The following is a 9,789-nucleotide window of genomic DNA, read 5'->3' on the forward strand; positions in this document are numbered from 1 at the left end:
GTCTTGTCTGTCTGCTTCTGTGGAGTTGGGAGGAAAAGCAGGGCCAATTTCCTCTAGTTGTAGTGAAGGGGATCCTTCGTGCAAGCCGGAGGGATGTCTTTCCATATAAAGCAGGAGGAGAATATCACAAACATTTGAACTGCTCCTGTGAGATGCTGGACATGCAGCTATATCCAACAGGTATCTGCAGAGACCACTGCCCAGTCCTGGGGTTTAATTCACTTGCCAGAACATGCTGGGCCTTGCATTCTTATTCTCTTTGAATGCAACAGTCCAACTACTGGAAATCCAAGACAGGCTTAGCTTCTCTCCTTCCACTGCATAACCTTCTCTGCTTTAGATGTAAACAGTGAGATAAGGTCACTTAATTTAGTCTTAAGTCCCCTTTCTGAACTTACCCCCCACATCCTCTCCTGGAGTGAGTGCCCCTAGTGGTTGCAGTGCATTACTGTAGGACTTTGCCTAGCCTCAGCACAGCTTTTGGCTAAACCTGGATATGGGGCTCCAGGTGTCCCAGGAGAACACCTTAAGCATATACAATTTGCCAAAAGGTCGATCCAACCCTAGTATGCTGTTTCTGACAACAGCCCATCCAAGTTGCAAGTACCTGGCAGGATCCCCCAAAACCTTAAGGCCATGCTCCTTATCTCGGGGATAAGGAAGAAGTCCTCCTCAATGGCTTATGGCCTCCTTCCTCCAGGAACTTGTCTAAGCCTTTTAAACCCAGTTATACCCATAGCTTTCACCACATCCTCCAGCAACAAATTCCAGAGCTTAATTATGCATTGAGAACAAAAAATTAGTTTTTTTTTAATGTCTCCTAGTCTCTCTTGAAAGAGTAAACTGATTTTTTTTTAATGCATTCAACTCCATTATATAGACCTCTATCCTATCTCCTCTAATTTGAAGAGTTCTGACCTCTTCTTGCTACCTCTAATTCTGACATGCACTACTTTTTTTTTGTTGAGGCAGAGATCAGAACTGCACACAATAGGCAAGTTTCCACAGCAGTGATACAAGAGGTATCCTATTCTATTGCATTCTTCCCATCCTACTTTGTTTTCTTGGTCACTACTGCCCACCAAGGAGAGCTTCACCATAATGCCTACGTCATTTCTGGGGGTGGTGACTCTAAGGGGGAACTGTGTGTTCTGTAGCTAGAATTTGGGTTGCTTTTCCCTAAGTGCATCACTTTGCACTTGTTCACAAAACTTAATTTGACAGATTAGATGCTCCTTGTGACTTAACATTGAATAGGTTTTGTATCAGCAAGTTTGATCATCTCCCTCTGTTTCCATTTCTACCTCAATTATAAATGTTTAAGTAGCAGTTGCAGAACAGATCCTGGGGGGGGGGGGTTCCTCCATTATCTGATATTTCAGCTTTCTCTAGGGGGGGGGGAATAAAGTTAGCCAGTCTTGTAGAAAATGGTTTAAAAGCCAGGGGGCCTAGGCAGCCCCAGCCAGTCTGTTTTCAGGCTGTCCACAATGCATATGTATGGGATGAGGTAGTGCATGCAAACTGATCTTATATTCATTCTGGATGTCCTATAACCCACCACTGGCTGCAACTCCTCCAGGAGTGGGTTAGGAACTGGTTTTTACCCTATCTACAATAGAACATGGCTGCTTATCCTGATCTTAATTTCCTTAGTGTCTCCTGAGGTACTCTTTTTGGCGTTTTCAGAAAGCATAAGAACAAGCCCAGCATCCTGTTTCCAACAGAGGCCAATCCAGGCCATAAGAACCTGGCAAGTACCCAAAAACTAAGTCTATTCCATGTAACCATTGCTAATGGCAGTGGCTATTCTCTAAGTGAACTTAATAGCAGGTAATGGACTTCTCCTCCAAGAACTTATCCAATCCTTTTTTAAACCCTGCTATACTAACTGCACTAACCACATCCTCTGGCAACAAATTCCAGAGTTTAATTGTGCATAGAGTGAAAAAGAACTTTCTCTGATTAGTCTTAAATGTGCCCCATGCTAACTTCAAGGAGTGCCCCCTAGTCTTTCTACTATCCGAAAGAGTAAATAACAGATTCACATCTACCTGTTCTAGACCTCTCATGATTTTAAACACCTCTGTCATCTCTTCTCCAAGCTGAAAAGTCCAAACCTCTTTAATCTTTCCTCATAGGGGAGCTGTTCCATTCCCCTTATTTTGGTAGCCCTTCTCTGTACCTTCTCCATTGCAATTATCTTTTTTGAGATGCGATGACCAGAATTGTACACAGTATTCAAGGTGCGGTCTCACCATGGAGCGATACAGAGGCATTATGACCTTTTCCGTTTTATTCACCATTCCCTTTCTAATTCCCAACATTCTGTTTGCTTTTTTTGTCTGCTGCAGCACACTGAGCCGACGATTTCAATGTGTTATCCACTATGACACCTAGATCTTTCTTGGGTTGTAGCACCTAATATGGAACCCAACATTGTGTAATTATAGCATGGGTTGTTTTTCCCTATATGCATCACCTTGCACTTAACCACATTAAATTGCATCTGCCATTTGGATGCCCAATTTTCCAGTCTCACAAGGTCTGCTTGTGATTTAACTACTCTGAACCTTTTTGTGTCATCTGCAAATTTGATTTCTCACTAGTCTTATTTCTTTCCAGATCATTTATAAATATATTGAACAGTAAGGGTCCCAATACAGATCCCTGAGGCACTCCACTGCCCACTCCCTTCCACTGAGAAAATTGTCCATTTAATCCTACTCTCTGTTTCCTGTCTTCTAGCCAGTTTGCAATCCACGAAAGGACATCGCCACCTATCCCATGACTTTTTATTTTTCCTAGAAGCTTCTCATGAGGAACTGTCAAACACCTTCTGAAAATCCAAATACACTACATCTACCGGTTCACCTTTATCTTCATGTTAACTCCTTCAAAAAAGTGAAGCAGATTTGTGAGGCAAGACTTGCCCTGGGTAAAGCCATGCTGACTTTGTCCCATTAAACCATGTCTTTCTATATGTTCTGTGATTTTGATGTTTAGAACACTTTCCACTAATTTTCCTGGCACTGAAGTCAGGCTAACTGGTCTGTAGTTTCCCGGATCGCCCCTGGAGCCCTTTTTAAATATTAGTTACATTTGCTATCCTCCAGTCTTCAGGTACAATGGATGATTTTAATGATAAGTTACAAATTTTTACTAATAGGTCTGAAATTTCATTTTTTTAATTCCTTCAGAACTCTGGGGTGTATACCATCCGGTCCAGGTGATTTACTTCTCTTCAGTTTTGTCAATCAGGCCTACCACATCTTCTAGGTTCACCGTGATTTGATTCAGTCCATCTGAATCATTACCCATGAAAACCTTCATTACGGGTACCTCCCCAACATCCTCTTCAGTAAACACCAAAGCAAAGAAATCATTTAATCTTTCCGCAATGGCCCTATCTTCTCTAAGTACCCCTTTAACCCCTCGATCATCTAATGGTCCAACTGACTCCCTCACACAGGCTTTCTGCTTCAGATATATTTAAAGTTTTTACTGTGAGTTTTTGCCTCTACAGCCAACTTCTTTTCAAATTCTCTTAGCCTGTCTTATCAATGTCTTAGATTTAACTTGCCAACATTTATGCTTTATCCTATTTTCTTCTGTTGGATCCTTCTTCCAATTTTTGAATGAAGATCTTTTGGCTAAAATAGCTTCTTTCACCTCCCCTTTTAACCATGCCGGTAATCATTTTGCCTTCTTTCCACCTTTCTTAATGTGTGGAATACATCTGGACTGTGCTTCTAGAATGGTGTTTTTTAACAATGATCACTCCTCTTGGACATTTTTTTACTTTTGTAGCTGCTCCTTTCAGTTTTTTTTTTCTAACAATTTTTCTCATTTTATCAAAGTTTCCCTTTTGAAAGTTTAGCACGAGAGCCTTGGATTTGCACACTGTTCCTCTTCCAGTCATGAAATCAAATTTGATCATATTATGATCACTATTGCCAAGCGGCCCCACCACAGTTACCTCTCACCAAGTCCTGTGCTCTACTGAGAATTAGATCTAAAATGGTTACCTCGCTCGTTGGTTCCTGACCCAATTGCTCCATAAAGCTATCATTTATTCCATCCAGGAACATTATCTCTCTAGCATGAGACCCGATGATACATTTACCCAGTCAATATTGGGGTAATTGGAGTCTCCCATTATTACTGCACTACCAATTTGGTTAGCTTCCCTAATTTCTCTTAGCATTTCACTGTCAGTCTCACCATCTTGACCAAGTGGACAGTAGTATACCCCTATCACTATAGTCTTCCCCGACACGGGATTTCTACCCATAAAGACTGGATTGTGCATTTAGTCTCATGCAGAATGTTTATTCTGTTGGACTCTATGCCATCCCGGCCATAAAGCGCCACATCGCCTCCTGGGTGCTCCTCTGTCATTGCAATATAATTTGTACCCCGGTATAGCACTGTCACATTGGATATCCTCCTTCCACCATGTCTCTGAGATGCCAATTAAGTCTCATTCACTGCTATACATTCTAATTCTCCCATCTTACTTCTTAGACTTCTGGCATTAGCATACAAACATTTCAACGTTTTTTGTTTGTATTTTCATTCTGCTTTTTAATTGATAGGGATAAGTTAGACTTTTTTAGCTCAGCTGAGTTTTTAGTTACAGGCACTTGGACTACTTTTCTAATTATTGGAACCTCACTGTCGGGATGCCCTAATTCTAATGCATCATTAGTATCCTTTGAAGATACCTCTCTCCGAACCATGCGCTGCTGAGTGACTGTCGGCTTTCCCCTTTGTTCTAGTTTAAAAGCTGCTCTATCTCCTTTTTAAAGGTTAGCACCAGCAATCTGGTTCCACCCTGGTTAAGGTGGAGCCCATCCCTTTGGAAGAGACTCCCCCCCCCCCCCCCCCCCCCCCCCCCCCCTTCCTAAAAGGTTCCTAACAAAACTGAATCCCTCTTCCTTGCACCATCGTCTCATCCACGCATGGAGACTCCGGAGCTCTGCTTGCCTCTGGTGACCTGCGTGTGGAACAGGGAGCATTTCAGAGAATGCTACCCTAGGGTTTCTGGATTTCAGCTTCCTACCTAAGACCCTAAATTTGGCTTCCAGAACCTCCCTCCCCCACTTTACTATGTCATCGGTGCCCACATGTACCATGACAGCCGCATCCTCCCCACCACAGTCTAAAATCCTATCTTAAGTGACGCATGAGGTCCGCCACCTTCGCACCAGGTAGGCATGTTACTAGGTGATCCTCACGCCCAGCAGCCACCCATCTATCTACATTCCTAATAATCGAATCACCACCTACAACGGCTGACCTAACCCTTCCCTCCTGGGCAGTAGGCCTTGGGGGGGGAGATCCTCAGTGTGAAAGGACAATGCATCATCTGGAGAGCAGGTCCTTGCTACAGGATCCTTTCCTGCTGCACCTGGTTGGTGCTCTCCCATCATGAGACCACCTTCCTCCAAGGCAGCACCAGGGCTGCCAGTCTGAAGTTGGGACTTGACTACTATGTCCCTGAAGGTCTCATCTATATCCCTCTCTGTCTGCCTCAGCTCCTCTAGGTCTGCCACTCTAGCCTCCAGAGATCGGACTCGTTCTCTGAGGGTCAGGAGCTCTTTGCATCGCATGCACATGTGCAACTTCTCACGGGTGGGTAAAAAATCATACATGTGACACTCGATGCAAAAGACTGGGAAGCCCCCCTCTTGCTGCTGGACTGCTGCCTTCATCTCAATTTTGATAAATTCCTAGTTTAAGTTTTAGGTTGCTATGGGAGTAGGAATGTGTCTAACGTCCTTTAAATGTATTAGTGAATTCACTATGTGTCTGGTAGTGGCCAACTGGGGTCTGATTGAATTCTCAAAGTTTTTGGTGGTTTTTTTTTGTTTTTGTTTTTTTTTTGTGAAAGTAGCACCTACCTATAAATTAAGGGATGAGCTAGGTTGGGAAATACAGTCTACCTTCAGTTAGTTAGCCTGAGTGACTCACTGCTCTCTTGATTAACAAATGTTGGTACCTATTCAAACCAAATCACACTACCTCAACACCTTTCCAACGTGAGTAACTGAGCTGAACTATTCAACTTTTTTACTTAGTATACACTGCTCCTAGCTTATTTCTAGCTTCTGGCTACTTTTTGGGTGGTTTATTTTTTTGTGGGGGTGTGTTTTTTCATTACACACACTCAGTTAGTTAGTGTTAAATACAACCACTCAGCTCTTTAAAAGGCTGGAGAACACTCAGTTCTGCAGCCTTTTAAAAATAAACACACTACCTACTGCTACCTTATTGACTGATTATTTAAAAATACAAACAGTCTAACTTGTTTGTGCCTCTAATAGTCAGGCAGTGAATAAACACATTAAATAATATTCCCAAATTAGTTAACTTTGTCTTTTTTTTAAAAGTATTGGGGCAATGTCCCAAGCAAAAACTTACTGATTCCTTTCAGTCACCAGCAAGGTGATCCTCTCCTCTCACCCATGTGTATCTGTCATGTGCCAGATACACAAGGGTGGCCAACTCCAGCTCTCAACAGCACCATACAGCCCAGCTTTTCTGAATATCCAGTCTCGGGCCTATTCAGGAGGGCAGTCTAGAAAACCTGGCCTGTGTGCGGCTCTCAAGGAGCAGAGCAACTAGCTTACCTTCATAGAAAGGGCAGATTGGGGTAAGACATCTCTGTTGACTCTGTCCTATTAACATATGAATATAGATTTAGTAACTGTGTTTCTTTTATAATAGTTGAAACTATGTTGGCTGCTGACAGCATCCTCACCAGTCTGGAGGTTCCTGGAGGAGGAGGGGCTTGCACACCAGGGTTCTATCCCACTCCTGCTTCTTGTAACCTTGGGCAGGTCCCTTCCTCTATTGCCTCAAGTACAAATTTAGATTAGTACCTGAATGCAAAGTGTTTACAATCTACTTGAAATGACTGAAAAAGTGGAATCTAAATTAAAAAAAAAAATGGTGTGAAAGATGGCTTACAAATAATAAGAGCACATCTGTAACTTCAGTTTTCAGTCCTCTGGCAGGTAAGCAATCCTGTCCAGCTGATCTGCTATTCTTTAGTTGTCAGGCTTGTCCTATTTTACACCACCTGTTCACTGCACTTTGTTTAAATTCCTCTTAATCAGCACCTTTAAAGATCAGTTCTGGCCTGGGTATGTCCCTTCTCTCTTGTCTGAGTGAAGGTTGAAGCTATGACCTCTTCCTACGTGAGTGCCCCTTCTTATTCCTCCATCCTCTAAGGTTCAAGCTCACTCCCTTACAAGCTTTTTGCTTCAAAAGGAGCTGGGCAAACATTTTTAACAGGAGCTTTTGCTTCCATAAGCTTCTCTTAAAAAACCCCCCAAAAAAAACCCCACACTCTTGTCCTTGCCTTCCTTCTCAATACTTTTTTTCACACATGCCCGTGTTTATGCTGTTTTCTATTTTCTTCATTTAGATTCCTTTGCCAGGGCTTTGGAAGATGTTCTTGGGGCTAGAATAGCCTCTCTCAGCTGCTGATGGTGGCAGTTGTTTGGCTCTTTCCACCTTTTTTAATGTATGGAATACATTTGCTCTGAGCTTCCAAGATGGTGTGTTTAAACTATTTTTATGCCGCATGTAAACTCTTCCCCTTTACAGCTGCTCCTTTTAGTTTTCTTCAGTTGACCATAGTATCTTTTTTTTTTTGAAAGATATTGTTTATGGGTTGGGGGTAGGACTACAGAAGTAATGATGGCTAAAAGTCCTCTGCAACTCCACTGCTGCTGGCCTTGGGACTCTACAAGAGGAAGGAATTCCTAAAGGGAGTAGCCAAAGGCCGCTTTGTGAGTGGGTGATGACATCAACACACACCTACCCCACTGCCATCTTTGTCCATGGGTGATACTATGGTCACATCACAAAAGAGCTTATGCCACTGCCACCTTCATAAAACATTTTACCCAGTAGATGATAAGTTGTCCACTGTCATCACAAATCACATTTGACATCAGAAAGAATTTTTGCCTGGGGCCCAGTGATATTCCCTGCCTCCTAACCCCAAGACACTGATAAAGCTCCTCCTTCTCTGAGATCCCCAGATCAGGACATTCCCTGCCCCTAACACCAGGACACTGATAAACCTCCTCCTCCTATGAGACCCCCAGATCAGGACATTCCCTGCCCCTAACACCAGGACACTGATAAACCTCCTCCTCCTATGAGACCCCCAGATCAGGACATTCCCTGCCCCTAACACCAGGACACTGATAAACCTCCTCCTCCTATGAGACTCCCAGATCAGGACATTCCCTGCCCCCTAACACCAGGACACTGATAAACCTCCTCCTCCTATGAGACCCCCAGATCAGGACATTCCCTGCCCCCTAACACCAGGACACTGATAAACCTCCTCCTCCTATGAGACCCCCAGATCAGGACATTACCTGCCCCCTAACACCAGGACACTGATAAACCTCCTCCTCCTATGAGACCCCCAGATCAGGACATTCCCTGCCCCTAACACCAGGACACTGATAAACCTCCTCCTCCTCCTCCTATGAGATCTCCAGATCAGGACATTCCCTGCCCCCTAACACCAGGACAGTGATAAACCTCCTCCTCCTCCTATGAGATCTCCAGATCAGGACATTCCCTGCTCCCTAACACCAGGACAGTGATAAACCTCCTCCTCCTATGAGATCCCCAGATCAGGACATTCCCTGCCCCCTAACACCAGGACACTGATAAACCTCCTCCTCCTATGAGACCCCCAGATCAGGACATTCCCTGCCCCTAACACCAGGACACTGATAAACCTCCTCCTCCTATGAGACCCCCAGATCAGGACATTCCCTGCCCCTAACACCAGGACACTGATAAACCTCCTCCTCCTATGAGACTCCCAGATCAGGACATTCCCTGCCCCCTAACACCAGGACACTGATAAACCTCCTCCTCCTATGAGACCCCCAGATCAGGACATTCCCTGCCCCCTAACACCAGGACACTGATAAACCTCCTCCTCCTATGAGACCCCCAGATCAGGACATTCCCTGCCCCCTAACACCAGGACACTGATAAACCTCCTCCTCCTATGAGACCCCCAGATCAGGACATTCCCTGCCCCCTAACACCAGGACACTGATAAACCTCCTCCTCCTATGAGACCCCCAGATCAGGACATTCCCTGCCCCTAACACCAGGACACTGATAAACCTCCTCCTCCTATGAGACCCCCAGATCAGGACATTCCCTGCTCCTAACACCAGGACACTGATAAACCTCCTCCTCCTCCTCTGAGATCCCCAGATCAGGACATTCCCTGCCCCTAACACCAGGACACTGATAAACCTCCTCCTCCTATGAGACCCCCAGATCAGGACATTCCCTGCCCCTAACACCAGGACACTGATAAACCTCCTCCTCCTATGAGACCCCCAGATCAGGACACTGATAAACCTCCTCCTCCTATGAGACCCCCAGATCAGGACATTCCCTGCCCCCTAACACCAGGACACTGATAAACCTCCTCCTCCTATGAGACCCCCAGATCAGGACATTCCCTGCCCCCTAACACCAGGGCACTGATAAACCTCCTCCTCCTATGAGACCCCCAGATCAGGACATTCCCTGCCCCCTAACACCAGGACAGTGATAAACCTCCTCCTCCTATGAGACCCCCAGATCAGGACATTCCCTGCCCCTAACACCAGGACAGTGATAAACCTCCTCCTCCTCCTATGAGACCCCCAGATCAGGACATTCCCTGCCCCTAACACCAGGACAGTGATAAACCTCCTCCTCCTATGAGACCCCCAGATCAGGATGTTCCCT

Source organism: Rhinatrema bivittatum, chromosome 19, assembly GCF_901001135.1.
Source record: "Rhinatrema bivittatum chromosome 19, aRhiBiv1.1, whole genome shotgun sequence".
NCBI lineage: Eukaryota > Metazoa > Chordata > Amphibia > Gymnophiona > Rhinatrematidae > Rhinatrema > Rhinatrema bivittatum.